The sequence below is a fragment of the Macrotis lagotis genome, chromosome 1 (genome assembly GCF_037893015.1).
Source record: "Macrotis lagotis isolate mMagLag1 chromosome 1, bilby.v1.9.chrom.fasta, whole genome shotgun sequence".
Classification (NCBI taxonomy): Eukaryota; Metazoa; Chordata; class Mammalia; order Peramelemorphia; family Peramelidae; genus Macrotis; species Macrotis lagotis.
In genome coordinates this window covers 835,012,277-835,036,998 of record NC_133658.1, presented here as the reverse complement: position 1 = coordinate 835,036,998, position 24,722 = coordinate 835,012,277, and the positions used below count along the sequence as shown (strand labels likewise).

General features: G+C 37.4%; 1 pseudogene; it reads right to left on the bottom strand.

The window, feature by feature from the left end:
* Window positions 1–787: 787 nt before the first annotated feature.
* Window positions 788–5,229, bottom strand: LOC141507398 (elongin-C-like; annotated as a pseudogene).
* Between the last annotated feature and the right edge of the window lie 19,493 nt (window positions 5,230–24,722).

The following is a 24,722-nucleotide window of genomic DNA, read 5'->3' as shown; positions in this document are numbered from 1 at the left end:
ACCCTTGAGTTGAAGGCTTTCCACAGAACTCTGATTTGATAACACAATTGCATCATTCATGACTTCACTTGTTGATAACCATGTTTCTTAACTTCTTGACCTGGGTTACATCTTGCCAGGTTACATCCTGCCTAAGTTAGAGAAATATCATTGTTTTATCCTGTATGCTAATTTTGTGGTTTTCTGCTATGAAGAACTGTTTTATACTGTCAATAAATGGCTCTGCTAGTTGTCCTGCTAGCATCCCCTCCTGAGTGTACGCATGTTTCTTTTCTCTCCTGAGCCGAATTAATCCCCTGTTGGACTGGGGAACTCAACAGAAGTTGACAATACAAAATAGTTGTATAACTAATAATGTTAGACATCTATGATATGGTAGGTTTAAGTTAACCCCCCTGCCTGTCTCAAAAAAAACCCAAACTCTTAATAAATTCTTGACCAGTATAAACCTGTAGTATTTGTCTAAATTTCAATACTTACTGTAATCATTGTTTTGATATCTAAAACCACATCTAAAGGATAAGGCATAGCCATACACTAATTGATATGTTTGTTTATTTCTCATTGAGTGAAGATATCCTCTTTTTATTGAAGTCACAAAACAAATTTTGACTCTGATTGCTATATAATAGGATGGAGTTAAGTACTTTGCAATAAACTTTACAACTTTAGATCCCACTCCCACCTCCAAAATGCATGCATATAACATGCTATATGAAAAAAGCTACTAACTGAACAGCAGATATTAAACATCAAAAAAGTTAACATTTATTATAATTTATTTTATTTAGCAATCCAGGAAGTTTGTAACTTTCAGCAATTCCATTCCAATTTCAGGTGCAATTGGGAATTCAGAAATCTCTGTAGAACTATTAGTGCAGAGGGGGGCGGAGGCGAGATGGTGGTGTGAAGGCAGCATTTCCCGAGAAATACAACCCCCCCAAACCCCCCAAAAGCAAAGGATGGCTCTAGCCAAAATTTGGAGGGGCAGAGCCCACAGAAAGACTTAGTGATACATTTTCCCAGTCCAAGATAACTTAGAAGTTCCATGGGAAAGGACCAGGGTTTGGAAAAAAAGCTGTGGGGCAGTCCAGCCCAGCCCAGCCCAACCCAGTACAGCCCAGCCCAGAAATCACCAGCAGCAGATAGAAGAGAGGGAAGATCAAGGGAGAGGGTACTCAGATTCAACACACTTTTTTTTTTTTTTTAGGTTTTTGCAAGGCAATGGGGTTAAGTGGCTTGCCCAAGGCCACACAGCTAGGTAATTATTAAGTGTCTGAGACCAGATTTGAACCCAGGTACTCCTGACTCCAGGATCAGTGCTTTATCCACTATGCCACCTAGCCGCCCCATTCAACACACTTTTGGACAGGGCCAGGATGAAAGGAGAGAAAGAATAGAATAAATGGGAGTGGGGAGAAATAGAGTGGAGGTACAGCTAGTATAATAGCAACTGAAGGAAAAATATTGAAGCAACTTCTCTGGTGGACTTATGATAGGGAAAGCAACTCAACCCAGAGACAGAGCCATTGAAATCTGAACACAGACTGAAGTACAATTTTTTTTTCCCCTCCCTATTCTTGTGATTTCTCATCTTCTTGGGGGGGGGGGTTATGTTTATTCTTTTTTAGGTTTTTTTTTTTTTGTAAGGCAAACGGGGTTAAGTGGCTTGCCCAAGGCCACACAGCTAGGTAATTTTTAAGTGTCTGGGACCGGATTTGAACCCAGGTACTCCTGACTCCAGGGCCAGTGCTCTATCCACTGTGCCACCTAGCTGCCCCACTGTGCCACCTAGCCGCCCCTATGTTTATTCTTATGTTTACTCTTATAATATTCAGTTTACATCAATGTATGGCATGGAAATAATGTAGAGAGTCAAACAGCCTTCTGGGGGGGGGGAAGGGAGGGGGGAAATTGTAGAATTTAGAGCCTTGAAAAAAATGATGGGTACATATTACTATTGTATATAATTGGAAAATAAATAAAATGATAAAAGGGAAGAAAAGACAGTGCAGAGAAGCTTATAGGTAAAATTCAAGCATACTTTTGATAACACGTGACAGAATTTCTCTAAAAAATTAACCTCATTGGTTTTATTTTCAGCACATGGGCCCCTTTACATAGCTTTTATTGTTTATAATAGTAATGCATGCTCCCTTTTTACAATAAATTCACGACCACCAGAAGATCCTGGCCTTCACACTTGCTGTATGTTTTCTTTTCTCCATCCATTATATCCTTATGAAATGATATTTTGTTTCCATAGGAAACACCAGTGGAATTTTAAGCAAAACACCTTCTTGTCAGTTCTGAAGAGGCTACAGCTTGGTTCTGGTTCACCACCACAAACCCCAAACTTCCACCCAAGACCCCACCCAACCATATTTTCCTGGGCAATGAAAGAAACCACTTCAATAAACATTTATTAAGCTGCTTACTCTGTGGCTGACACTGTACTAGATAATGGGGATACAAAGGAAGGCAAAAGATGTTCCCTTCTCTTGAGAAATTCACAGGGAATACAATGTACAAATAACCATATACAGAAAAGTTTTATACAGGTTAAATTGTTGATAATCAACAGAGAGAAGGCACTAGAATGAAGGGTGATCACAAAAAGTTTTCTGTAGAAGGTTGAATTTTAGCTAGGATTGAAGGAGGCTATTGGAAAACATGAGGCATATGTTGAAGTATAATATTAATGCCGTGTAAAGGGGGTCCTTGACACTTTTCTGGTTCTGAGAAACTCCTCAGAAATTCAGTTTGGCTGGCATAAAGTAAGAACTTAATATATGCTTGTTGCCTGCCTCCCTGAAGGAAGAAGAGCTTTCTAGAAACACTCATCATCAGAAGGAGTAAAACTGATGAACAAGTACATCTCCTTTAAATACATCACTTTATCTGAGCCTCATGAAAGACACAAGGAATGGTCATTCAAGGGAAGGCTGATGAATGTAGATAGATTAGTATTATTGTCCAGAAGAATTTCTTAATCGGGGACCTTGAATTTGTTTTATGCTTTTCTATAACTGTTAATTCAATAGAACTTGTTTCCATTGTAATCATATGTTTTATTTTATTTCATGCATTTAAAAACATTTTTCTGGGATCCATGACACATAAAAGATAGAATCCCTTTTTGTAGTAACTGAATGGAGTGGAGAGTGGGTAGATGATACCTTCATGGACAGATAGAAAAGGAACCTTGGATTTTGTAATGCTGTCTATCTTTTCTTTGATCTTAAATTCTTACTCATAGATCTGACATAACTAATCCATACTTTTCTAATTTGGTTATGTAACGGGCTCCAGAAGGGCAAGCTGAGCAATGGCAACTCACCCCGAGAGGATGCTGAGGCAACTGGCTCCTTCCCTATGCCTTTCCCCCTACCTCCAGGCCCTCCTTTCAGTCATCCCAGTTATGGGGTCCCTCATTTCAACACTCTTTATTCCCCAGCAACTTTCCCTCTCCTTGTTACCCCTCTGGGCTCTAACATACATTCAAGCTGAAGGGCTAGTCCATCCTTGGACAGAAAAGGAGAGATAATAAAGATGAAGAACCCAACAAAATGTTTTGAGGTCTGGGAGTTGGTCGATTGAGTTCTCTATATTCTGGGAATATTTAGGAACAGGGAAGAATAAGATCAATATTTCAGAGATTAATAAACAAATTTTTGAGGGGAATGGGTGGGCGGGAAGTTGGAAAGTTTGTTTACTAGTTCTACATCTCTTTTATCTCACAACTCTCAAATAAAACAAGCTTAAACAAATTAAATTGAATCAAAGTCTTTCAAATATTTAAAGACCTCTGTTGGGTCCTCCCCTCTGACTCCTCCAAATTAATAATTGCCTCAACTATTCATTATAAAATAACTAGTATTTTAATGTTTGCAAAGAACTTTTCAATTTACAATCCTGTAAAGTTGTTATCAAAGAGGAAACTGAGATGAGTGAAGTTAAATGATTCACTTTGAGACCTAAAAAACCCAAAGTCTTGAGGTACATTTTAACCTGGGTCATCCAGACTCCTGAGTCTTAACACTGTATATTATTGTCTTGTCATATAACATGATCTTCATGTACTTTATCCTCTTGGTCCTTATAGAATGGAATACCACAAACCGAACATTACATACTTGATTTGGTGTTTTTAGGACAAAGCAATCAGGTGGTTCATAGATAGAATGCTGGGCCTGGTACCAGAAAGACTGGAGTTCAAATTTCAATGCAGATCATTACCAGTTGTGTGACTCTAGGAAAGTCACTTAACCAACCCTATTTATATCAGTTTCCTTGATTGTAAAATGAACTGGAAAAAGAAATGACAAATCACTTTGGTATCTTTCCAAGAAAATCCCAAATGGAGTCTGAGCTGGACATGATTGACTAACAACAAGGACAAAGAATATCAAGACTTTATTTACCACCCCTCTTAAAATTATATGCTTATTAATGTAACATAAGGTTTGAATTCAAGAAAACCCACTTCAAATCTCATCTCAGACTTTATAGCTATGAAACCTTGGACAAGTCAACTTAACTTTGTTTGTCTCTGTTTCTTCATCTATATATGGGGCTAACAACAATATTTAACCTCCCAGGGTTGCCATGTGGTTCAAGGGAGATCAATGTTTTTAAACGCTTTGATTTAGTGCCTGATATTGTTAATGTTAGCTACTAACCCTGTAACTTTTTTTCTGCTGCTTGCATATAATTGGTTTGTATTTAATTTGTGGGTTGGTAAGATGCCTATATCTCCCTAAGAATTATCTTTCTCTCCTTTGATCCTGAATTTTGAAGTGCTACTTAGGTCTAGCACTTAACATTATATATAATTGAAATTCCTTAGGTTTGGTACCGGAGGATCAACCTCACTTTCCTATTACCAATGGTTACCAAGTTATCCCTATGTCTTTGCTACACTATTACAGGAGAATTATTGGATCATGGATCTAGATGGAAAGTTACTTTTAGGCATCCAGGATAATTTGCCTCCCTCATTTTTTTAACCAAGAACGACTAATTATAGATGAACTATTGAACCTACTCAAGAGATATGACTGAAGCACAAGTTTTAGTATGTCATTCCTTTTGTGCTCTCCCTATTAATTCTTGGGTCAAACACAAACTACTCTAGCTTTGAAAATCCATTACAAATCTGATTTTAGCCTTAAAACTTCCTACTATGATCTAGTCAGATTCACCTTGTTCTTTCACAGAATATGCCATCTTGCATTTCTAAACATTTTCACATACTTTTTACATATTTCTCCCCCTTGATTTTTAGAATCTTAAGTTTCAAAGCTTAGTAGAAATTTCCTTCATATAAGAACTTTCCAGGATTCCTACTAAGTGCTTTAGGAAGGAATCAATCATGAAATGTGCTGACTGTAGTCTAGACATTGTAAAATGCTTTTCAAACATTTTTGAATATATTATGGGAAATGAAAGTCCAAGTACAAAAATGCAAAAGAAATTTTAACTCAGTCCTAGGACAATGAAATCACCATACTGACTCTGAACATCCCAGTCCTAGTTTTGCTTATGAGCCTTGAGAAGGGAACAAGTGGGAAAGACAGCTGTTCACATGTTAAGGGCAAAGGATAACAGCTGAAACCAGTGCTCTTCTAACAGAAATTGAGAGCTACCAGCTTGTTGAATGGACATGGAAGAGTTATAGACAGTGCTGGAGAGAATTTCCAGATTTATGGAATTGCAGATATTTGATTTAAAAAAAATTATATATATTTTTTATGTTTGCATTTAGTCTCCCCTTATAGAACATAATCTGTAACCTCCAAGCCCAGCACAATATTGACATAGATGATAAATGGCACATTGGAAGGGGTAGATTAAAAGGGTTTAGATTCAAATGTTGGATGTGACCTTTAGCAATTTACTTGTTCTCTTTTAGTCTTCAGTTTTCCTATCTATAAAATGAGGTTTGGATTCAGTAATTTCTAAATTTTCCAACCATACTGTAAATATTTTAATACCTGATTCAATGACACTTAGATAATTAGCAAAACAATAACATATTCATTAAAATAAAAAAAAAACTGATAGAAAACTGGACAATAGTCTGGTAGAAATTAGGTTTACATCTGCATATTCCAAGATACGTTTTAAATGGATAAATTGCCTAGATATGAAGGTCAAATCAAAAATGAATTAGAGCAACAAGGAAGAAATTAGCTCTCAGGTTGATGACTGAACAATCAATACTGAAGTTCAGAAAAGATTGAATGGGCTTTTTTGATTTCAGAAAATTTTTTAAAAAATATTTTGCACAAACCAATCCAATGCAACTGTGATTAGAAGGGAAAATAGTTAAGTAGGGGGAAAAATCTACATAGCAAGTTTCTCTGATAAAAATCCAGGTTCTCAAAGGAATTGTTTCAAAACATTAAACAAGAGTGACTTCAATTTTTTCCCCCCTTTTCCCTCTTCTTCTCCACCCTACCTTCACCTTGCAAGTATGGCTTTCTCTCTTTCTCTTTCTTTCTAAGTTAGGCCACATGTTCCCACCCTAGGCCCACTGGAGAACCATGGGACTCTATGCCATGTGGCAAAGCTTAGTCAAACTTTATTGCTGTCTGTTTTTTTCCTATTAGCCAGGTCTCCTGGCTATTTTCCTTTTCACTTTCTTCTCCCTCTCACTCAAACCTCACCTAGGCTTTTGTTATTCTCCTGTCCTCTAGCACCTTACAAACTCCTTGCTCCAGGAGGAGAAAAGATTTTAATCTGTATACTTTGCAGACTTGTAATATAATAGACCTCCTTCCTTTCCTTTACTTTGATTTCCTTTTTCCTTTTTTAAAAATTTTTAAAATTCTGGACTGAATTCTGAACTTTTATTCTAGATAGAGAAAACACTGCAATGTATAGAAAGATCAAGAGTATTATATAAGAAATTATAAACTCCTTTTATGCACAACTTGCTTTTTGAAAATATATAAATATATGTTTTTGTAGGCTTGCAAAACCTGAATGGTTTTAAATTTTTAAAATGAGAGTGACTTCAAAAGATTAATGGTAAAATATATCCCTCATATCTTGGTTTAAATGTATTGTACTTGAGATGAATGATATCTACATTCTCAGGCATGGTCAATGTTTTAATTTGCTTTGCTGATCTATAGACATTTATTACAACAAATGATATCTATTTTGAGTATGATGGAATTGGGTTGGTGGATTAGTGCGTAGTAATAAATATCAAAAATAGCACAAATAAAACATTTTTTAAATGAGCCGAAAACAAAATAGTAAAGGGAACACAAAAAAATCGAGCATTCACATTACTACCTTGCTCTTTAATATATATATATTTCTATATGGATATAAGTTGTGGGGGGGGTAGCTAGGTGGCACAGTGGATAGCTATGTGGCCTCAGGCAAGCCACTTAAACCCCATTTGCCTTGCAAAAACCTAAAAAACCTAAAAAAAATCAAGTTGTGCATAAAAGGAGTTTATAATTTCTTATATAATATTCGTGGTCTTTTTTTTTTACATTGCAGTGTTTTCTCTGTCTAGAATAAAAGTTCAGAATTAAATCCAGAAATAAAAAAAGGATACCAAAATAAAGGAAATGAAGGGGGGTCTAATGTATTACAATCTAGTAATTATCAAAACTACCAGTTTTTTTAAAAATTGGAAAAGTTGATCAATAATATAGTTGAAGTGAGCATAACCTAGAAAAGAAATGTGTCCCCCCCCCTTTTTTTGTTTTTTGAGAAACTCAATAAAAGAGACTCTTCAGCAAGGTCCTCTTTTTTTTTTTTTAAATGGACAAAAGCTGCTCAGAAACAAGGAAGGCAGCTTGGTGGGCATCAAGTATGGACCACTGTCTTTTAAAATGTACCATAATAAGTTCTAAATTATTAGCAATCTAAATATGTAATGAATCGAAAGACTTTTGGAAAACCCTGTATAAAAGTTCATGTCAATAAGAAAAATTAAAGGAAAATGGAACAACATTTCTTTCACAATAGATTTCAGGTAAAAAGGAATGACTAGTGTTGCAACCAAACCATACTTCATCATTTCTATTAAGAAACAAAAAAATTATAAACTCATGAAAGCATTATTTTTATTCTGTGGTTTTACTTAACTGGTTTTTTTTTTTTTTTTTTTTTTTTTTTGGCAAGGTCCTCTGGAGCTCTTGTATATTGGGAAGAGATCAGGTACCACAAATAAATGAAACAGATTTTTAAAGGAAGCAAAGGGAAAAGAAGCACAAAGTTGTTATGTATCCCACTCTAAGTGAGAAAAGAGGCAGACTTTCCATCCTTTTAACTGAACCTAACAATCTACTTTCTGTTTCACAATGTATGTGGGCATGGTTAGGAGAGCATCAAGAAAAAAAGGAACTATTTGGGTTTCAGAATCAGTACAAAGAAGGTAAAATGTTCCCTTTTTATTTCAATCACTGTCCCCAGCTTAAGTTTTTCTTCTATACTTAAAGATTTTCACTGTCTACTTGTATAGAAAATTCTCTAATTCTGCCATGTTATCACTTGTTATCACTTGTTATGACTTCTTCAATGTACATTCCTTGGTTCCTTGAACATTCGACTGTTTTCTTACATGAGTTTTCCCCCAGACCACGGTATCTCCTCTGGTTCTCCCTTCCTCTTAATGACATTATTGTTATCCTTAGTTTCAGGTTCAGAGTTTCCTTGTAGAAATTCCTTCTAGGAATTCAAATGAAAATCTTTGACATTCTTTTGGATTCTTCATTCCCCTTTGTTAATGTCTGTTTAAGCAGTAATCAAGTCCTCTTGCCATGAAGACTAAATACAGAGAAAATGGAAAAAGTAGCTTTCTGGGGAAAGGTGAAGAGTTCTAAGGTTGATGGAAGATGATTTGATTGTTAGAAATTTGAGTCTAATGTGCCAATCATAATGAATGAATGAAAGAATAAGCACTTAAATGTTACATTTGCTAATTAAGTTACATTTCCTAATAAAGTACCAAGTTTTGAGTATATTCAACTTGTTGGAAAGGCTAGGAATTATCAATAAAAGGGTCTTTTGTCTTCTCAGTCAATCAAAAGACCACAAAATAGGGCTTATTGAGCTTTCTATTGTCTTGGGAAGTGCAAAAGAGCAAAGAAAAAAGAAAGCATAAAATAATATGATTGCTTAAGTCTGAAGTGTCCTGGATGATAGAAAAAAAATATTGGAAGGAAGTCTAGATTGCAGGACTAACAACAAATTCTCCTTTCTTCTTATCTCTATGGAAAGCATCTTGGTTGTATCCAACTGCTGAGTAGTTAAAAATCACAGAGATTTTCTTGAAGGACTTCCTGTTGCTCACATCATCTTGCAAGGTTTGTTAATAAGAATACAGATCATCTTTCATGGTACACAGGCAATAAAATGTGCAGAGATGGTATATTTCTTTGACTTAAGAGAATTTATGGGAAAACTTAGCTCAGAGAGGAAAGCTGAACTGATCACAATTCAATGACAAAGAAATAGAGAGTAGGCAATAAAATATAAAATGAAATCAGAATCAATTTGATTTTCTCAATACAAAACACTGTGTTAAGCTCCAGTGGTTCAAATGGAAAAGCAAGAGAATCCTTATTCTGAAAGATTTTATTCTAATAGTAATAGATCTAGTTGTTTGGAGGAGACATGAGTACAAGGATTAGTTGAGTTCAGTTTGGTTGTGAGTGGAATATTCCCTCTAAAGAGTTGATATTCTTAGTGAAGTCCTCTCAGGGTTAAAAATCATTAAAACAAAGACAAACTATTACTCTTTAGATTATTCTTAGGAGAGGGAGAGAGGCCTTGCATTCTCAGTCAGACACCCTCCCAATTCTGCTAGGGAGTGAAACAATGGACTATTTCCAGAAAGAGCTTGCATTCATTCTGTTAGGGAGGGAAATAGTGTAATACTTTCAGAGAAGGGACCTTACAGTCTTAGTCACCTATTGGATAATGGATTGTGAGAACAGTAGCCTGTCTTTTCTTATTTGATAAGTGCTAGTAGAGTCCCTTAGAAGGCCTTGCAGACTCAGACAGGGCATTAGAAATCTTCTTCTGATACCCTCGCATCTGGATGGCGAGGTAATATTTTATGAAAACTTTCTTCTCTTTGTTGCTGGGTAGATTTTTCACATAAAGATTGTAACTCTGGGGGCGGCTAGGTGGCATAGTGGATAAAGCACCAGCCTTGGAGTCAGGAGTACCTGGGTTCAAATCCAGTATCAAATACTTAATAATTATCTAGCTGTGTGGCCTTGGGCAAGCCACTTACCCCATTTGCCTTGCAAAAACCTAAGACAAAAAAAAAGATTGTAACTCTGAAAACCTTAACCAATCAGGTTGGAAGAGGGGGGGCTGGGGGGGGAATCATGATAGGCCATATAATCTTGTTTGACTGTCAACTCAGGGCAGCTCCTTGATCTTCACTACCTTTGTGAGACTTGGGGGTTCCCTTTTCTTGAGAAAAGCCAAAATAAACTTTCCTTTTTGCTCAGAGGATTCTCTATACTTTTTAAAGTGGATTTTTATCCTGCACAGTTGGAAGTTATATGATTGGGATTATGGGATCTTCAATTGTAGGGGACTTTAAAGCTCATGGAGGTCAATTTCTTTATTTTATAGATGAGGAACTGGATTTACCTAACCAAGATTAAGAGACTTCCCCATGGTTTGCAAAATGGTACAACTGATTTTATGTCAGGTCTATACCATTATAGACACTTTTTCCATTATACTATTCTTGGAGATAGAGACAGAATCTGATTTCACTGCCAAAGGGACTTCCTGAATGAAGAAGCAACCACCATCAATTCAGGTTAATGCCTTTTCTGCAACTTGGTTTTGGAGTTGCCTAGAGCACTGGGTGGTGAGTGAGTTTATTTACCCAAGTTCATGCAACCAGTAAATTTCAGATATTTGACCAAATACCAAGTCTTCCTGACTTCAAGGCTACTTCTCTATTTATCGTAGTAGGTTGCTTCTCAATATTAGTGTAGTATGAAAAGGAACTTGAAGGATAGACTAGACCCACAATGTGGAGGACTTTAGATGTCTTCCTGAAGAGTTGATGTTTTCATTTAGAAGTAATGGGGAACCAATGAAGATTTTTGAGAAGGAGAATAAGCCAGACAAGCCTCTGCCTTAGGAAGATTATTTTGGCAAATGTAGTGACAAATGGATTAGTGAAGAGAGAATGCTTTTAGATAAATTTTATGTTTTCTATGAACACAAATCTTTTTTCCCTCCCTCTCACCCCACCTCCACATCATGAGAAGCTCAATAAGAAAATGAGATTCTTATATGAATAAGTTCTCTCGAGCCTGTATGAGAGCATGTCATTCCCATGAACTCACCCCCCCTGGAACATGTCCTATATGATTTGGCCGCATTCTTAGAGTTCCAGGAACTAGCCGCTCCTTGGAACATAAACAGTACTGGAAAGAACTGGCTATTCTCACAGTACTGACCTTAATTATGTTGTGTCTTGCGGCCCCATATGGCATTTTCCTAACGTCATAACACTTACTGACTTCCTACGCTCGTGATAAAAACTCTGGGATCCCTTCCAATTGAATTGGCAACAAGCCCTCTTTGTTCTCCCCTAATAAATATCTTGTGGGGCTCTCCCGAATTGGTGATGTTTTCTTTAATTTTCCCTTCTTCTGTCCGGGGCTCTCCCATTCTAGACACGATGGTTGTTGAATCTGGATTCCCCAGCCAAGACGATTAGAGTTGGTGCTCCCCCGAATTGGTGATGTTTTCTTTATCTTTCTTTTCTACTTTTATTACAGTATTAATAATCCTTTGTCTTTTATGTATTATTTGCTGTATTGGATATTATTGTAAGCAATCTATTCCTTGTACTGTGTAATTAAAATACTTTCATTTTCACTGGTGTCAGCGAGTGCCATTTACAGGAACGAATCCAAACCTCATTAAAATCACAATACATTAATTGGCATCAGGAACAGGATTTGTTGTGTAAATGCCTCTATTTAAGAAAATTACCTAGACCCCTATCTCTGTCAAAGTACGGGGATGGGAGGACCCTCCCTTTTCTTCTTTAGCAAAGGTTTGGGCTCAAAACACAGGCTCTTGTGAAGATTGGGGAAGCCGCATTAGGGATGGAAAGCCTCCTCAACCTACTGAGTGCTTAAGTAAAATTTCCATAGAAAAGGGAAAGGAGATGAATGGTATTTGCAGAAGGGGATGGGCTCTTTTAACCGAATATCGGAAGGTATGTCAAGCTTTGGATAAGAAAGAGGAAGAGAAAGTTCAAATGGAGAAAGAGTTGATTGACCTACAGGGGCGAATGTCTATGTTGCAGTGCCAAAATTTTATTTTAGGGGATCAGGCTAGAAACTATCAACATGTTGCAGAAAAAGCTGTTGTTAGAGTAGCTCAATATAAGCATAAAAACAGACGAGGAAGAGTCAATAAAAAGAAGGTACATGCAGTAATAGCTTCTGCTGATGTGGACTGGGACCCTGATAAGTGGGATGGAGACATTTGGGATGAGGATGATGAGGACTGGGAGGAAATTATTAAGAAGGACATACCAGATGTAGGAGAAAGTGTGAGGCCTATATTGAGGAGTTGTGAAGAAGTGGAAGGGAATAACCAGCCTAAACTTCTGAAAACTACTGAAAACTATACCCAAAGAGAAATTTCTGATTTATTAGGACGCTTCACTCAAAAACCAGGGGAACCAGCTATAACCTGGCTAGTTCGGTTGAGTGATGGAGGAGCTGGAGGCATATGGCTAGATGGCCAAGATTGCATGAAGTTTTTGAGTCTCACTTCCAGTCTATTTGTACAAAATGCAATCAGGGACCACCATCATGCTGGAGGAAATACCAACCTATTGGCATTGGTGGCACGAGGACTCCGGGATCAGTATCCTGATTCCTCCATGTGGCCAAATCCTTCCAGACCCTGGTACACTTTGAGAGATGGGATACAAAAATTAAAAGAGGAGGTCATGAAGACAGCAGTACTAATGGGTAATGCAGACACATATACCGATACTCCAGTTATGGCTTTGCATAAAGCCCCTGTGGTTAAAACTGCTCCTCCCACATACAAGCATTTGATATTGACTTTACTTGTAGCTTCTGCAGGAGAATCTCTGGGACAAGTGATAGAGAAATTATCTCAGCTGGGAGATTTAGGAGAATTTAAAGATGTAGGAAAGTCTGCTCCCAGAGAATGGAATAAACCTAGGAATCGCAATTCAAATGCTCGTGTGTCCCGTAAAGAAATGTTCTCTGCCTTGCTCAAAGCAGGAGTACGAAGGGAGGAGATAGATGGCATTAGTACTTCTGAAATCTATCAATTATACTGTAAAAAGGTTGGCGATAAAGGAAAGGTTTCTACCTTAAATGTGGAGCCTACTGCCCTGCCCCCCTTCCCTCCCCCCTCCCCCCTCCTTGTATCCCTAATTAGAACATTTTAAAGGAGAATAGGATAATGGCCAAGCCCTACATGTTCACACCCTACACAATGATTATAGACCCCATGTGCCTTTGATTATTTATTGGAAAAATGGCTACAACCAAGACCAATGCCTTAGTAGACACTGGGGCGCAGGCCACTCTAATTTATGGAAATCCCTCCAAATTTTGCCATGGCACACCAATAACCATATTGAGCTTAGGAGGAGCTGAAGTCCGAGCTAAACAAGTATCTTTACATATGAAGATTGGTTCTTTCCCTACAAAAGAGTATATATAGAGTAGTAATTGTTCCAATGCCTGAATATATTATTGGCATTGATATATTGAAGGGGATGACTTTACATTTACCTGATGGCCAATACCAGTTTGCTATACGTACTTTGAGAATATCAGTGGTAGTAGGCAAGCTATTAATGCCTCCTGTCATTGTCCCCACACCTACTCAGATGGTCAGTCAGAAACAGTGTAGGATTCCCGGGGGAACAGAAGAAATAACTCAAACTATAAAAGAATATGTACAAGCAGGAGTGCTTGTTCCTACTACTACCATATGGAACAATCCAGTTTGGCCAGTAAAGAAATCTGATGGGTCCTGGAGAATGACAGTTGACTATAGACAATTAAATAAAGTCACCCCTCCCTTATACACGGCTGTCCCTGGTACTATAACTTTAATAGAGGCCGTGCAATCCTATCTTGGTTTATGGTATGCAGTAATAGATTTAGCAAATGCTTTCTTTACTATACCTATTGATTCCAAACAATGGGACCAGTTTGCTTTTACATGGCAAGGTAGACAATATACTTTTACCAGACTACCACAAGGGTATTTACACAGCCCAACAATTTGTCATAGAATTGTGGCTGAGCACTTAGATGAGTTGCAATGGCCAGAAGTTAAAATAACTCATTATATAGATGATATCATGATTCAGGCTCAAACTTTGTCACAAGTAGAGCAGCGCCCTACACAATTAATTGAACATATGAAAAGGAAGGGATGGGAAATAAATCCCACTAAAATTCAGGGACCTGCCCAAAGTGTAAAATTTTTAGGTATAATCTGGAATAAAGGACATAGAGAGATACTGCCTAAAGCCCAACAGAAAATATTAGATTTTTCCATTCCTCGAGACAAAAAGGAAGCCCAGAAATTTATAGGATTATTTGGTTTTTGGAGGAATCATATTCCTCATTTGGGACAAATCTTATAGCCTTTATATAAAGTTACAAGGAAAAAATATGAATTTGAATGGGGAGAAAAAGAAACTCAGGCATTTGAAGAAGCAAAGATAGCAATTCAGACTGCCTTAGATTTATTGTCAGTGAAAGAGGGTCCAATAGAATTGCAGGTTTCAACTATGAATGGATAAGCTGACTGGAGTCTCTGGCAGAAACAGCAAGGAAAGAATGTCCCATTAGGGTTTTGGTCTCGAAAGTTGCCCCCTGCAGGCCAAAATTAGCAACAACTTTTAGCTGCATATTGTGCTCTGGTTGAAACTGAGCATTTAACACTAAATCATGAGGTAATTCTAAGGCCTGCTATACCTATTATGAGTTGGATTCTAGGAACCCCTGCTTCCCACAAGATTGGACATGCCCAAGAATCATCTATAATCAAATGGAAATGGTATTTACAAAATAGAGTTACAACTGGGAGGCAAGGTGTGGTAGCATTACATGAAAAAATATTGGAACTACCCACTAATAGTGCTCCTGTAGAGGAGTCTCCTATGCAATATGAACAATCACCTGTTTCTTGGAATCAAGGTTTTGATTCTTTAACTGAGGAACAGAAAAAAACACACTTGGTTTACTGATGGCTCTGCTAAATATGTGGGGACCAAAAGACATTGGAAGGCTGTGGCCTATAATCCCACAAGTGGGACAGTCCTAGAAACAACAGGTGAAGGTCAGAGTAGCCAATGGGCAGAACTCATGGCATTTTCAAGCTTTGCAGCATGAACAAGGCAAACAATGCCATCTGTTTACCAATTCATGGGCAGTCACTAATGGATTAGCCATATGGATGCCCATGTGGAAAAAACATGGCTGGAAAATATGGGACAAAGAGGTTTGGGGCAAAAGCTTGAGGCAACAAATGTGGGAATGGTGTCAAAATACTAATGTGTCTGTGTTTCATGTAGATGCCCATGTGAAGACTGATTTGGTGGAATGTGAGTATAATGCTCAAGCCAATGAACTTTCAGAACTAGAAGGAAAATCCTTACAGATAGTGTCTCTGAAGAATAGGGATGATTTGATGCTAGGAAAATGGATTCACATCACTGCAAGCCATCTTGGCACTCTTGCATCTTACAGGTGGGTATTGGCTAGAGGAATTAATATTCCCTTAGATATTTTTAAACAGATAACTCAGGAGTGCCCCCAATGCCAGCTCTTCAGTCAGTGCTTCATACCTCGAACTGTAACTGGAGAATTGGCTAGAGACACTTTGCCTGCCCAAATTTGGCAGATTGATTATATAGGCCCACCTCTAAATCAAGGGTGCCAACATGCTTGTACTTGTGTAGACACTTATTCAGGAATATTAATTGCTTGCCCATATAGATGAGCAACTCAAAAGAATACTTGTAAGACTATTGATATTATTTCCTTATATTATGGCACCCCTATGCAAATCCAGAGTGACAACGGGGCTCATTTTAAAGGAAAAGAAATTGATATTTACTGTGGATATAATAATAACGAATGGATATATCACATTCCTTATTATCCACAGGCAGCTGGACTTATTGAAAGAATGAATGGCTTATTGAAGGAGAAGTTGAAAAAATTGGGGGATAATAACTTAAATAAATGGAAAGAGAATTTATTTGAGGCTCTCAAACAATTGAATAATAGACCGTTGGCTGATGGGGAAGGTACTCCATTGTCCAGAATGATGACTCCTAATTTACAAATAAGGAAAACATCTAACATTCCTACCATACAATAATGGAAATTTCATAACAATGCCAGGGAACCTTGGAGGGCCTCACTTGGGTCTGCAGGCTATGATTTATATGTAGTACATGATGTGGAAATAAAACCTCAAGGTCAATTATTATGTAATGCCGGTATTGGGGTCAAACTACCTACTGGATATTATGGTCAGCTATTCTCTAGATCCAGCTTGGCCAATAAGGCTCAGACATGTACTGGGAGGAGTAATAGATAATGATTATAGAGGAGAAATTAAAGTTTGTTTGCATAATTCCCATGTGTCTGAAACCTACTCCTGTAGGATATGTCAGATGGTTGTATTACCATACCTCATTGGACAATGGACAGAAGAAACCCAATCCCCTGAAAAGACTACTAGAGGGGATCAGGGATTTGGTAGCTCAAATGAAATGCAATGGATACCTGAGAAGATAATCCCAGGAACTAAAGTATGGATAAAAAGACACCCTACAGACCTCCTAGGCCAGCTGAATTAATAGCCCAAGGGAATAATAATAATACAGCTATTGTTTGCTATTCAGGAGATGACACTTGGCACTACATTCCATTAACCCAAATGTTTATTCACAATTAAGTGTTTTATAGGCTTCTGGTTTATTGCTGCAGTATGGACTTGGACTCTGGGAGCCCGGTTGAGATTCTCCGGGGATCCAATTGAATTGGTGGTCAGCTATTGTTACTTCACAACAGGGAAATTACACCGGCCCTGCATTCAACTTTTGTAACATTGCTAATTGGACTATCACTAATGCTACATTTTATCAGACTCCTTCGTCTTATATCCTGAAAGGGCCTTCTTCTGTGAACTTAAGTTTAAGTTTAAATTTTGTTAGTTAACATTTCATGTTGTGTTACTGCTCTTCCTTTTGCATCCCTGGCATTACGGTGTAACCAATTAGAGGGAAGTTGTCCAAATCTGATGGAGCAAGAATTAGTTAAAAATTGTACTACATGGAATATAAACAATTCTACCTGTAATGTGAATATTTCCCATAATAACCAATATTTAATTTGTTCTAATGCTTCTGAAATAGCCAATCGCAGTGCCTGGATACAATATCTATTATTATTACCCGAAACACCACCCACCGATCATCCTTCATCTATTGTTCGTGTCCCAAAATCATGTATTAATATTTCCATTTCTCATCACAAAATTGTACTTCATTATAATGTGTACTTTCCACCTTTATTCCCCTGTATTAGATCTAAAAGAGCCTGGTATGACACTCTACCTGGTGGAGCTGGAACTGGTTTGGGCTTAGTAAATTCAGTTGATCTCGAGACCTTGGCCAGCAGACTGTACAGTGCTGGACAAGATGTATCTCAAGCTTTAACAATTAATGCTAATTGGTTGCCCACAATGATCCTGCCACACCAATGTACTCTAAAATACCAAGGCCAATTCTTACAAGTTTTTAATGATAGCATTCTAGCTAATATACAGATGGATACCCAGATAAGTTTTCTGTTTAATTGGACCAAATGTTCTTTACAAAACATGTACACTTTAATACAAAAAGAGAATGCTCAAAGGTTGTTACAAGAAGGAGACACCGATATCTGGGATGTGCTGCTCCCAAATATGATGAAATATTGGAAGCAAAACAAACTTGAATGAGCTCAATGTACTTCCCTTTGGTGTAGTGGGACTGTAGTATATTATCAAGTCCTTATATGGAAAATTATGTGTCAATTCCATGTGATCCCTTTTGTGTTACATGATTATTTTGTTTTATCACTTATAAATATAACTATATAGATCAAGACAATGTAACTCATACTTTACAGGACTGTACTTTTACCAACAAAGGTATTGTGTGTGGGATGATGACCCGGCAGATGGAGCCCTGCCTTCTCTCACACTCCATGTGACTTAACCGTATATCCTCTTCTAACTTTTCAATGTTATATGAAGTATCTTCCCAATACATTTGTTTAACCTCTAATAATAGTACTGCTTTAGCCTCTGTCTCACAGAAACCTCCCTTTTCTGTATGTTTTACTAACATCTCTTTCCTACACTGGCAGGGTGATGATTTTTACTTTTCCCCCCTGATACAGATGTTGTTAAGAATTTGACTTGGGTACCCAAATTGTTACCTCTTCCCTATACTTCTTTATCTCTACAACCTTTAATTACTATTCTTAATCAGTCCCATGTCCTGGAGAAACTATTAGAGTCCAATCAGCAAGCTTTAAATAAACATCGAATACAGACTCACATAGTTGCAGGACATTTAATCGCGGCCTCTCATTTAGTAACTTCTGATACTAATCACCATTGGTATCATTTCTTGTTTAAATCAGAAACTGCTACTAAATATTTTAACAGTTTAGCTATTCCTATATTGTTGTTAATAATTTTCTTCCTATTAATATGTATTTGTAATTGTTATATATATATTAAAATGAAACAAATTTATAATCAGTTTACTCCCATAGTCCTGTCCTCATACATTTCTCGTGACCTTAAGGCCAAATGAATAAGAAAATGAGATTCTTATATGAATAAGTTCTCTCAAGCCTGTATGATGGCATGTCATTCCCATGAACTCACCCCCTGGAACATGTCCTATGTGATTTGGCCGTGTTCTTAGAGCTCCAGGAACTAGCCGCTCCTTGGAACATAAGCAGTACTGGAAAGAACTGGCTATTCTCACAGTACTGACCTTAATTATGTTGTGTCTTGCGGCCCCATATGGCATTTTCCTAACGTCATAACACTTACTGACTTCCTACGCTCGTGATAAAAACTCTGGGATCCCTTCCAACTGAATTGGCAACAAGCCCTCTTTGTTCTCCCCTAATAAATATCTTGTGGGGCTCTCCCGAATTGGTGATGTTTTCTTTAATTTTCTCTTCTTCTGTCCTGGGCTCTCCCATTCTAGACACGATGGTTGTTGAATCTGGATTCCCCAGCCAAGACGATTAGAGTTGGTGCTCCCCCGAATTGGTGATGTTTTCTTTATCTTTCTCTTCTACTTTTATTACAGTATTAATAATCCTTTGTCTTTTATGTATTATTTGCTGTATTGGATATTATTGTAAGCAATCTATTCCTTGTACTGTGTAATTAAAATACTTTCATTTTCATTGGTGTCAGTGAGAGTGTCATTTACAGGAATGAATCTGAACCTCATTAAAATCATAAAACAGAAGCAAACAAAAACAAACCTTGTAACAAATATGAGAAGTCAAGAAAAATAAATTCCCTTATTGACCATGCCCCCAATATAGATGGCTCATTCTACACCATGATTCTATCTTTTTTTTAGAGGTGATCAGAATTCTTCTTCACCAGTCCTTTGAATTCTCAGTCACTAAATAAGCATATATTTAGCACCTCTCAACACAACTAGTTGGCATTGTAGTGCAAAGAATGCCCAGCCTGGAAGTTAGGAAGACTTATTTTTCTGAGTTCAAATCTGACCTCAAACACTTGGTGACCCTGCCCTATTTGTCTCATTTTCCTCTTTACTTCCTCAATCTAATGGAGAGAATGAATCCTTAAGTCATCCAATGTTGTTTTTCTTTGTAATTTTATTATCATATTAAACTGTCTGGTTTTTTCCCACTTCTCTCTACATCAGTATATACAGGTGGGAAGGGAGAATTTTGGGGTGGGGAGAAGAATAAGGAGGTTATTAGAGTAGTCCAAGAAAGAAGCTCTTAAGACCTTAATGAGGATAGTGGCATTTCTAAGTTATAGGAATGTATTACAACATCACTAATCATGAACATTATAAAAATAGAAACTGAAAAATATGAGATGAAAATGAAATGACATTTGATTCTAGATCAGGGGTTCTTGACATTTTTTGTGTTATGATGACACATACCAATCAGTTAAATCCTCAAAATATGGGCTCAATTCAGATTCTACGAGGTAGTTGATTATTTAATGTGCTCCCTGGGCTTTGATTTCTGTTACCTTTTACTCTGGATTTCCTCTTAGTCCATTTTATTCACTTCAATACTGAGTGATAGAGTTTTTTTTAAGGTATTCTGAGAACCAGCAAACCTAATTTTTAAGGCATTTAGTTCATTTCTCTAGGTTTAAATTCCAATCCAAGGCAAGGGCACATTGGCACATATATGTTTTTTGGTTGACTGAATGATTTTCAATAACTGACATAGAATCATCAATCATTTTTCAAAAAGTCTACTGAGAGTTCAGATGGTATTGGCTAAACTATCACCCTAGAGAATACAAGTGGTAGGGCTAGTTTGCTGTTATTGGGGAGTCCAGCTCAGAAAATGGTATGACTGGTGTACCCAGAGGAGAGCTAGTTAGTGGGGAGAGATCCACTGTTTATTATTTCAATTTCAAAATTTCACATTTCCATGTTACAAGCATCTTTGCATTGTCATGGGGAGGGGGTTGATTTGTGGACTATGTGCCTAAAACCAGGGGTTCTTGACCTGAAGTCTATACATTTTAATTTAAATTTTTTTTCTCTCCCCTTTACTTTATCGCTCAAGCAAGTCTATATTTTTTTGGGAGAGGGGGTATTTTGTTTACTCTTAAACAATATTTTATTAGTGTATAAAAACATATTTGTACAAAATGAGAATAAATAAATATTAAATTTAAAAAAATTGAGGTGATCACAGAGAAAGGGAAAGAACTTATATGTTCTAAAATATATGTATGGCAGTTCAATTTACAATAGCAAAGAATTGGAAATAGAAGGGATGCCTATCAATTGGAGAATGACTGAATAAATTATGATATATGATTGTAAAATATTTCTGATTTAATTATATTTCAGTAAAATTGGTTTCTTTTGTATTCTTGGGTATTTTCTTTTAATTTAAATTTGAAATTTAATGATATTATTCTAAGGAGAGATTCGTAGATCTCACCAGATTGCCAAAGCAATCCAGAACTTGAAGCAGATTGAGAATGCCTGGGCTGGGGGCAGCTAGGTGGAACAGTGGATAGAGCACTGGCCCTGGAGTCAGGAGTACCTGGGTTCAAATCTGGCCTCAGACACTTAATAACTACCTAGCTGTGTGGTCTTGGGAGAGCCACTTAACTCCATTTGCCTTGTAAAAACCTAAAAAAAAGAATGCCTGAGCTAAAATTTAAGTCGGTGCCCCTTCCCCAGTCCTCATTGCTGAGGAAATCCTGAGGAATCATCAGACCCTGTCTAGAGGTAGAGTCATCCTTGCAAGAACAGGATGAGAAGCCCAAACGACAGCGAGTGAGTTAGGTGTTCTGGCTATGCCAGGATGTTACCAGGAGCTAGGAAGGAAAAAAGAGGGAAGAAGAGTGAATTCAATGAGGGGAATCTTTCCTTAATTCCCTTCCCAACATTATTAGAAGATCAGAAAATTTCCTTTTGGGAGACTGGGAATCTCTCTCTCTCTCTCTCTCTCTCTCTCTCTCTCTCTCTCTCTCTCTCTCTCTCCCTCTCTCTCTCCACATATTAAAGAATTTTGAGACTGAGTAATGGTTCATAGTATCTGTAGTCTCAACAGAACCTTCTTTTTTATGTGATCTCATCAAATACCTGAGGAAGGACCAGGTGTCCACCAGTGAAGATAATTATTGTAGATCCATTGATCTGTGGCCCTGATTGGGGATGAAGGGGTAGAGAGATTCTTTACCTGAGTTTGAAGGACAGTTGTTTTCTTTCTTTTCTGAAATAGAGACGAATACAATCAATTCTTGGTATTAGACTTTAATGCTGGCAGCGTAAGTTTAGCACAGTTCTCAAAGGAAATCTCACCACAGCTTTGGAAATGTTCTAATTAAATAGGAACAGCCAACTTGAGCTTCCTCTTCCTGTTTTTGACCTCTAACTTTGGAATGGACTATGTCCTCCAGTCTCAGACCTCAATTATTCCAGTTCCATCCTAGTCCAGAACTTTGTTCCCTCTAAACAGCACTGGACATGTAATTTTCATTTGTTTTTACGACTCATAACCTAACTACAAAAAAAGGGGTTTCCAGAAAGGACTAAGGATAGAAAAACCCTGAAAATCCTAGAATCAAAGCCTAGGATTTATATTTAGATCTGAATGGAATTTGAATCTAATGTCACCCTGGCTTTTTTTTTTTTATAAATGAGGAAACTGAGGCTCAGTATCTTGGAGAAATGATATACCTAAGGCCATAATGATAATAGCATAGTCAAGATTGGAATTCAGGTCAGCTGACTTCAAATCCAGTGTTTTCTATTTTATTTATAGATTTCAACAAGAGGCAGTGTTGGCATAGAGGTTAGAATGCTGAAATTGGATGCAGAAAGACCTTGCTTTAAAAGAATTTTATTCCCCTTTTACAGATGAGAAAACTGAGGCTTGGAGATGTTAGTTGGTTTGCCTGTGGCCACAGTTCATAGATATCAGGGGTTGAATGTGGACTTGTGAGTTCCCAGGCCAGCAGAGTCAGAGAGAGAAAAAGAGAGAGAGAGAGAGAGAGAGAGAGAGAGAGAGAGAGAGAGAGAAGGAGGGAGGGAGAGAAAAGACGAGAATGATTTTTTAACACAGCAGACATGTAAGGGAATCCAGCTCCTCAGTATGTCCCTGGTTTCAGTTTGGCTCCATAGAGAACAGAAACTTTTCCTTGATTTCTTGTCTTTTTAATTAATAGGAAGGGGTACTGGGAGGGAGAGGATTTTAAAGTGAAAATAAAAATAAAATTTAAGGAAAAGAAAGAAAGACACTTTCCCCAAGATGAGATTGAAATCTTTCTCTTAATTTAACTGAGATCTCTTCTCATTGTTATCTTAAGAGCTTATTTACTCTTGTGTTCATTTTGACATGTCCTCATCAGTCTACCTTCTCTAATTTCTGCTTACTATTTTGCTAGGAAAAGTAAATTTAGTTACCATTTGCTATTTGTAAAGCTCTTTTAGTTCCCTAGCATCTGATGGATAGAGTCAGAACTGGCAAGGAGAGGTAAAAAGGGAGAGCAATGCAACTTTTGCTTTGAATCTATTACCACACCCCACCCCTCCTACCCCAGGAATAGCAATATTTAGGAGAGAAAACAGGTTTAATTCTAATCCAGTATTGCTTTTGAAGACTCTTAGCACCTTCCTGACCCTTCCTGCCCTGTTTCCTTCTCCCCCATTGCTGGTTGATGCTGGCATTGTCTTGGTTCTACTCCTCTCCTAAAAGAATGCTCCAGACCTCATATCATATCTATCAATTTCTTGCTCCCACCAAAACAAGAACCAGAGTCAATATGTTTAGACAATCTTTGTGGATATCTTGGACATGGGTTTACACACATCCTACACAAACCAGTATTATTATCTATTATTTAATGATAACTTACTTACTATGACCACTAGATTGGATTCTGCAAAGTGCAGCCTGCTCATACCCTTTGTCAGAACCCCCTTCTTCCTCAACTCACCTCTCCTGAATGCACAATTAAAATGATTACAATTAGTTGTACGCTTTAGACTGACATTGTTGAGTCCAGTGAAAGGGGGATTTAAAATTGGAGACATTGAAGACTGCATACGGTGGGATCAACATTTATTCTTGTGATTCAAAGTATGATAGATGTTGGATGGAAGCTCCAAGGTAAGTGGTGATGTTATAGTCTCTGAGTCATTTGCCAACTCTGGCCAAATTTATGTTCATGAGGCAAATTGACCAAAGTGCATTTCTCTTGTCTTATCAGGATAAAATCTGAAAGATATGCCACTGAAAACAAGAATACATACTCCTCCATGATTCTGGAAGGCTTGTGTCAAATAAAAATGGACAGCTTTATAATGGAAATTTTTCTCATAGTCTTATGTGGAGCTACAACAGATTCTGACTTTATCGTTAAAATTTTTATAAAATGAACTGTTTCCAGTGCAGGCAATGACAGCAATATTTTTTAGGTTGTTTTTTTTTCAAGGCAAATGGGGTTAAGTGGCTTGCCCAAGGCTATACAGATAGGTAATTATTAAGTGTCTGAGACTGAATTTGAACCCAGGTACTCCTGACTCCAAGGCTGGTGCTTTATCCACTGCGCCATCTAGCCGCCCAATGACAGCAATTTCAAAAGGCTTTTGAATGCACTTTTCTTTGAGATTCAGAGTCAATATCTTCCATCTTGTCTCTGCTTTTTCCCATACTTTATTAAACTAAAATCTCATGTCCTTTCTTCAGCCAAGAACTCTTGCCATCATCATCATTTCTTCTTCATATCCCTTATATTGGTCATCAAAAGCATTGTGTTCAAAGCACATGCAAAGTTTCCTAAATCCAAGTGTTTGCTGAGGAGAAAAAGGAAGCTTCAGCTACAACCAGATAGCTTTTAACTATTAATATTTGTCTGTGCTT